Source organism: Triticum dicoccoides, chromosome 2A (assembly GCF_002162155.2).
Source record: "Triticum dicoccoides isolate Atlit2015 ecotype Zavitan chromosome 2A, WEW_v2.0, whole genome shotgun sequence".
In the NCBI taxonomy this organism is placed as follows: Eukaryota; Viridiplantae; Streptophyta; class Magnoliopsida; order Poales; family Poaceae; genus Triticum; species Triticum dicoccoides.
In genome coordinates, this window is record NC_041382.1 from 67,500,675 (window position 1) to 67,509,263 (window position 8,589).

Below are 8,589 nucleotides of genomic sequence, written 5' to 3' on the forward strand. Positions count from 1 at the left end.
AGGCAACTAACAATTTTTAGCTTTTCTTTAACAATTTAAACTTTGCATCAAAGTAGGTTGTCTAGTATGCAACTAGGTGAGCAATATATATGATGCAACAAGGATAGAAACACAAGCAAGTAAGATATATGAAACAAATAAGCTTGCACAAGTAAAGGTACGAGATAATCAAGAGTGGAGACGGTGGAGACGATGATGTGTTGCCGAAGTTCCTTCCCTTTGAGAGGAAGTACGTCTTCGTTGGAGCGGTGTGGAGGCACAATGCTCCCCAAGAAGCCACTAGGGCCAGCGTATTCTCCTCACGCCCTCACACAATGCGAGATGCCGTGATTCCACTATTGGTGCCCTTGGAGACGGCGACCGAACCTTTACAAACTAGGTTGGGGCAATCTCCACAACTCAAGGCTCCCAACGACACCACGAAGCTTCACCACAATGGACTATGGCTTCGCGGTGACCTCAACCGTCTAGGATGCTCAAACACCCAAGAGTAACAAGATCCGCAAAGGATTAGTGGGGGGAATCAAATATCTCTTGGTGGAAGTGTAGATCGAGGCCTTCTCAACCACTCCGGAGCAAATCAACAAGCTTGGTCAGCTAGGGAGTGAGATCGGGTGAAAATGGAGCTTAGAGCAATAATGGAGCTTAGGGGTGGAAGAGGTGAGTCAACGGGAAGAAGGGGACCCCTTATATAGTGTGGGAAAAGGATCCAACCGTTACCCACCAACCAGCCTGCGGCCAGCGGTACTACCGCGCCTGGCCAGCGGTACTACCGCAAGGCCGCGCGGTACTACAGCTTGCAACCAAGCGGTACTACCGCACGGCTGTGCGGTACTACCATACCGACCCACAGTACTGCCTCAACCCCAGCGACAGAAAAGATAAACAGACGCGCAGGAGCTGGGGGCGGTACTTCCGCACGCGCAGTACTACCGCGCCCCCATGCGGTACTACCGCAAGGCAAAAACCCCCAGCCAGGGGGAAGGGAACTTCCGTGCCTACTTCCGCAAAGAAATGGAAGTAGTAAAAACCCGACACAGTAGTACCACTGAGGGGCGGTACTACTGCCTGACTGCATAGCGCGGTACTACCGCTCGGCGAAAAAGGTACTACCGCGCTAGGTGCGGATGTAAAAAATTACATCCTCCCCTACTACCGCAAAGGGGCGGCACTAGCCTGGTGGGCATCAGTAGTGCGGCTCCATGCGAGCGGTACTACCGTGGGCACCTGCGGTACTACCGCGCCACAGCACGGTACTACCGCGGATGCCTACGGTACTACCGTTCTCCTGGGAGCAATACTACCGCGACCAACCACAACAGCCAGACAAGGGAGGCAAGAAAACGGAGGAAGCTCCAAGGAAAAAGGAGGGGACAAGAAGGAGACGTGTACGTGATGATTCCACCCAAACCTTTCCAACGCGGACCCCCTCTTAATAGTACAGCTTTCCTACAACTCAAATCCACTAAAAAACGTAGAAAGGACGCCGTCTTCATCAGTCTTCGAGGGGTCATCCAATCGTCTCGTGTCTAGCAATGAAGTGTCTGGAATACTCAAGGCACACGATTAGTCCGCAAATGCGTTATCATCAATCACCAAAACACTTAGGGATAAATATGCCCTTACAATCTCCCCCTTTTTGGTGGATTGATGACAATACGGGATTTGCACAGTAATTGCAAACCCCTCCTCTCTAGAATATAGACGGGCTCCCCCTAGATGTGTGCCATCTAGATGAGTGCTTTGGACTGCACGGCACACAAATACTAGGATCAAAACTCCCCTCTATATTATAGAGACAAGGCATATCTATCACTAGACAAGATAGCACACACATAAGTTAACTACGATAGATAAAGTACATATGTCTTACACCATATGAGGAAAGGTCTCGAAAGCACAAACCAAACAAGAGCAAATAAGCACAAACGAGGTCCAAAAGACAAAGAAAAAAGACGCACCAAGCACGACACAACGCAAATCCCTACACTCTCTCCCCCTTTGGCATCGAGACGCCAAAAAGGCAGAAAGGACACCTACACACACAGGGTGGTCAGGCAGAGAAGTCGTCCCACTGCTCCTCGTGCTACTCGTCAGACTCAGCGGTGGGGATAGTCTCCTCGAAGTCATCCTCTGAACTGGTCCACTTTTATCCCTGCTTTGACATCCAGGCAGCTTCAGGTGTGATGACGTCCTCAGACCCGCCAGACACATCCTCTCTAAAGAGCCTCATAACCTTCTTGTCACGGCGGCGACTCTCCTTGTCTGCCACGTGAGCCCTGTACTATCCCTTTGTCTGCATGCAGAAGAGAGTCTTCATCTTGTCCTTTAGCTTCTTGGCCCATGACGGCTCAAAGGAAGGAGTGGTGGACCTAGCAGCACGGTCCTCATCAACATTCTCAGCAGCAGCCGCCTCCTCACCAGCAGCCCTCCTAGCAGAAGAGGCCTCAGCACGGGTAGTGGTGTTGGCCCAGTTGGGCTTGACGCGGAGGCTGATGGACTCATGGCGAATCCAGTCTGGAGTAAGGAACTCATCACCAGGGTACATCTTCTCCCAAGTGGTGGAGAGCAGCCGAAACAGGTACGGTCCATAGATAGGTACCTTGCGAGTGAACACCGCAAACCGAAGCTCACACCACATGATGTGTGAGACATCAAGTGGTTGAGTCTGAGAAGAACGTGCCTCTGCACACAGGAGCAACATGTCCACTAGATATGCATGGACCTTGTCCTTATTGCCAATGCATGGGAACAGAGTGTTGCGGAAGATGCGATGCATGATATCCAGAAAGGAGTTTAACACCCAAGTTGACTTACCATTGGGGAGCACCTTCTCAACAAGGAAAGGCTGAAGCAGGTTCTTGTTGGCAGACTCAGAGTTGGCATGGGGGCGAACACCGATGGGGGTGTGAAGCCCGTCATCAGGAATGTGCAGCAGATCCATGAATTCTTTCCATGTAGCAGACAGCTGACGGCCATTGGTCATCCAGGTCATCATCCGCTCCTCCCCGGGATGAAAGTACACTGAGGCAAAGAACTGACAAATGAGCTCAGGGGCATAGTCATGGTGAAAAGAGATCACCGGCTCAATAGCAAACTGCTCCACCAAGTCCAGAGCCTCTCCAAAGTAGTCACGAAACTTGTCCTTCCGCATGTGATGCATGTCTATCCACTTGAAATCCACGAAGGTATTCTGCTTGCTCTTGATCACATCCAGATAGATGAGAACCTGTTGCTTGTTCCAGAACATTTCGGTGCCTCTGAGCACAGCCCGAGGAGTCACATAGGGATTGATCCTCCGACGTTCGACATACTCAGAGACAGAAATCTCGTCCATGCCCTTAGCAGGTTCCTTTTGCTTGCTGGCAGTGGTCTTGACATTGCGCTTGGGGGCATTGGAGCCCTCTGGGGCTTCATCTTAGGGGTTGCGCAGACGCTTGGAGCCAGTGTCACGACTGGGATTGGAACAGCGAGAGCCACCACCTGAGACATAAAAACGCAAAACACCCACAACAGCCAAGAGGGATTAATGCAAAGACCACAACAAAGCAAGAGAAACAAGCAGAAAGCACACATGATAAATGCCTAGAGAGAGATTTGATCCCTACGGTAGTACTGCCAAGTGCTGCGAAGCTAAGATAGTAGTACTGCTCTTAGACGCGGTAGTACCGTGCAAGGTCACGGTAGTACCGAGTCTAGGAGCGTAGTACTACCTTAGCGCCTCGGCTAGCGTGGTAGTACCGCGTCTGCTAAGCGGTAGTACCGCACGAGCTAGCACGGTAGTACCGCACCTGACGGGCGGTAGTACCGCAAGAGTGGTAGTACCGCACATCAGACACGGTAGTACCGCACCGTGTCAGATCTGAACAAGTTCAAATCTGAGAAAAGCCCGCGAAACCACGACGGTACTACGGTTGGACAAAGCTACCACAAGACAGCATATCAAGTATGATTCCTACGCATCACGACTCTCCTACATCCTACTCTTGCATAGATTTGGCCTAAAATCTCAAGAACAACAAGTTTCTCCCCGAAAACCTAGAAGCAAGAGAACAGCCAAGAAAAAGAGGGATTTGGGAAAAACCTTGGTCCATGGCAAGAGGAAGTGGTGGGGAATGATCCCACCGGTCGGAATCTGAGAAGAGTGGCCGGAGACGGAGATCCGGCGAGGGCCTCCGACGCCGTTCTTGAGCGAGAGAGAGAGACGTGGGGAGAGAGACAAATGATGGGTATGGGGAGTTGGAACTCCCCTGCCCGAGTCATAACCCCCACGCTCCCTCGTCGGCGCGGTAGTACCGTGCCCCAACGCGGTAGTACCGTCCCGCGCGGTACTTCCGAAGTACCGCACCTGAGCGGTAGTACCGTGCTGTGGCGCGGTAGTACCGTGCCTCCCAAAGCGGTAGTACCACGACCAACCGCGATAGTACCGTGAGCTCAAGAAGATGCACGTTTCGAGCACACAAAAAACTGGGTCTTTGCACAAACACTTCGATCCAACACGACACTACAAGACCACGCAACACACAAAGCCAGAAAGGCATACGACAAACGAAACAACCACGAGACACCACCTCTCCAAAGAGAGGGCGGTGGCCGTAGCCACCTATGTTTGAGTCAATTGGTATGGCACCGCGAAGAATTATCCTTGGGTCCATGACCAAAACTCGTCTTTGAAGCACAAGTACCATCAAACATGGCTAATGTGAAAGACTTGATCGATTTATGCATAATGGGGGGAGGGAGAGTTCATTGAGAGAACATCACTCCCCCTATGTCCATGCCTACATCTAAGCAGGACAACACGTTGAGTATGGTGAGGTGTGCAAGGGTTCAAGCAACATTGCTCAAATCAATGATATTTAGCTCACGCCTTAACTCGCGAAATCTTGCTTTATCCAAGGGCTTTGTGAAAATATCTGCACGGTTATCATGAGTGTTGACATAGTTGAGCTCGATCTCTCCTCGCCTAATGTGGTCCCGGATGAAGTGATACCGAATCTCAATATGCTTCGTCTTGAAGTGTTGCACCGGGTTGAGAGAGATCTTGATGGCACTTTCATTGTCACACCAAAGAGGCACTTTGTCACAAATGACACCATAATCCTTTAAAGTTTGCCTCATCCATAAGAGTTGTGCACAACAACTACCGGCCGCCACATACTCCGCTTCGGTGGACGAGAGAGACACACTACTTTGCTTTTTGGAAGACCAACTTACCAAAGAGCAACCAAGAAATTGGCACCCTCCGGAAGTGGACTTCCTATCCACTTTGTCTCCCGCCCAATCTGAATCCGAATACCCTTCAAGCTTGAAGTTTGCTCCTCTTGGGTACCATAGGCCAAAGTTTGGTGTATGAGACAAATATCGAAAGATTCGTTTGACCGCCACATAGTGACTTTCCTTAGGTGCGGCTTGAAAATGTGCACAAATTCCCACACTCAACATGATATCCGGTCCAGATGCACAAAGGTAAAGCAAGGAACCTATCATGGAGCGATATACCTTTTGATCCACCGCTTTACCATTGGGATCTATGTCAAGTTGGCACTTGGTGGGCATGGGAGTGGAAGCCGTCTTGACATCACTTAACTTGAATCTTTTGAGCATGTCTTGAGTATTTTTGGCTTGATTGATGAAGGTTCCTTCTCTTCTTTGCTTCACTTCGAACCCCAGAAAGAACTTCAACTCTCCCATGGAAGACATCTCGAACTTTGAGGTCATGAGAGCGGCAAATTCCTCATTGAAAGCTTTGTTAGGGGAACCAAAGATAATATCATCAACATATAATTGGCACACAAACAACTCCCCTTTGACGTTCTTAGTAAAAAGAGTGGGGTCGATTAGCCCAACTTCGAACCACGGTCTTGTAACAACTCGGTAAAGTGGTCATACCACGCACGTGGGGCTTGTTTAAGGCCATAGAGTGCCTTATTGAGTTGATACACATGATCGGGAAAGTAGGGATCCTCGAACCCGGGGGGGTTGCTTGACATAAACCAATTCATTAATGGGACCATTAAGAAAAGCACTCTTCACATCCATTTGTTGTAACTTAAAGTTATGATGAGAAGCATAGGCAATCAACATGCGAATAGATTCAAGACGAGCAACGGGAGCAAAGGTTTCACCGTAGTCGATACCCTCAACTTGGGAGTAGCCTTGTGCTACCAAACAAGCCTTGTTGCGAATGATAATCCCATGGGCATCTTGCTTGTTCTTAAATATCCACTTGGTTCCGATGACATTGTGGTTCCCCGTCGGTCTTGGCACCAATCTCCACACTTTGTTGCGCTTGAATTTGTTGAGTTCTTCATGCATGGCATTGAGCCAATCCGGATCTTCTAGCGCCTCATAGACCTTGTGGGGTTCCACACAAGAACGTGTGATGCTCACAATAACTTGCTAATTTTCTACGAGTGCTTACCCCCTTTCGTAAGCTTCCAAGCACATTTGTTATGAGATGATCCTTGGTGGATAGCTTGGAAGCAACCTTGGCGGCACGACGCTCTAATTCCTCCTCGGGGGTGAGACGAGGAGTGGTCACTTGATCATCTTGAGCGTCGTCTTGAGCTTGTGCTTGTTCTTGAACTTGCTCGGAGGAGAGAACTTGACCTTGGGCATCACTAGATGTGTCAACACCGTCTTGAGCGTGATCTTGCCTGAGGATCTGAACTCCTCCCCGGACTCCGAACCCCCCGCACCCCTGCCAGTCGAAGCCGATTGGGCGCCGATAATGGAGTTCACCGCCGCAGACATCTTTTAGCATTCTACTTTTGGCGACATCCTGAATTCTCTTAAGTCTCTCTCTTTATCAGGAGAGCCCTGGCCGGACTACGGTCAGCGAGGGTGGGATACTGACGATGAGGAAATTCAAAACCCACCCACCACCCACTTTGTAGCCACTGTCGACGATCTAACCGACATGCTTGACTTCAGCTCCGAAGACATTGACGGCATGGACGACGATGTAGGAGACGAACAGGAACCAGCACCTGTAGGGCGCTGGAAGGCCACCTCGTCATATGACATATATATGGTGGATACTCCAAAAGATGGAGATGGCGATGGAACAGTGGGGGATGACGCCCCCAAGAAACAGCCAAAGCGCCGGCGTCAGCGGCGCCGCTCTAAATCCCACCAAAGCAAAAACGGTGATTCCGGCACGGGAGATAATACTACCCCAGATAGCGCCGAAGAACACCCACCTCAGCAAGATTCGGCACAGGAAGATGGAGAAACCAGCCCTCATGAGAGAGCGGCAGACCAAGAGGTCGAGGATGATAACTATATGCCTCCCTCCGAAGACGAGGCAAGCCTCGATGACGACGAATTCGTCATACCATCAGACCCCGCCGAACAAGAGCGTTTTAAACGCAGGCTTTTAGCCATGGCAAGCAGCCTCAAGAAAAAGCAGCAACAGCTTAGAGCTGCCCAAGATTTGCTAGCTGACAGATGGACTGAAGTCCTTGCGGCCGAAGAGTATGAACTCGAACGCCCCTCCAAGAGTTACCCGAAGCGCAGGCCGCTACCCCGATCAGAGGAGGAAGCACCTACATCACCAGCACATGACATGGTAGACCGGCCACCTCGCGGCCGCGACAGAGAGGCCTCTCGGCCCTCCACCCAAGCCATGCCCCGACGCCGCTCAACTAAGGCACGGGAAAATGCGCCAGACCTGCAAGACATACTGGAGGATAAGGCAAGACAAACAAGATCGATCTACGGATCGCGCAGGCACCCTATGGCATGTGACAATGATCTTCACTCCGGATACAACAAATCCGGCCGGGCCAAACACAACAGACATAGCTCTTTCGAGTTGCGTCGTGATATAGCCCAGTACAGAGGTGCCGCACACCCGCTATGCTTCACGAATGAAGTAATGGATCATAAAATCCTAGAGGGTTTCAAACCCGTAAACATCGAATTATACGATGGCACAACAGATCCGGCGGCATGGATCGAGGATTATCTCCTTCACATCCACATGGCACGCGGCGATGATCTACACGCCATCAAATACCTCCCGCTCAAACTTAAAGGACCGGCCCAACATTGGCTTAACAGCTTGCCAGCAGACTCAATTAGTTCTTGGGAGGACCTGGAAGCCGCATTCCTCGACAACTTCCAGGGCACTTACGTGCGACCACCGGATGCCGACGACTTAAGCCACATAATTCAGCAGCCAGTGGAATCGGCCAGACAATTCTGGACACGGTTCCTAAGAAAGAAAAACCAGATAGTCGACTATCCGGACGCAAAGGCCCTAGCAGCCTTCAAGCATAACATTCGCGACGAGTGGCTTGCCCGGCACCTGGGACAGGAAAAGCCGAAATCCATGGCAGCCCTCACGACACTCATGACCCGCTTTTGCGCGGGAGAAGACAGCTGGCTAGCTCGCAGTAACAACTTATCAAAGAACCCTGGTAATTCGGATACCAAGGACAAAAGTGGCAGGACACGTCGGAATAAGCAAAAACGCCGCGTTAGCAGCGACAGCAATGAAGACACGGCAGTCAATGCCGGATTCAAAGGCTATAAATCCGGTCAGCAGAAAAAGCCATTCAAAAAGAATACTCAGGGCCCGTC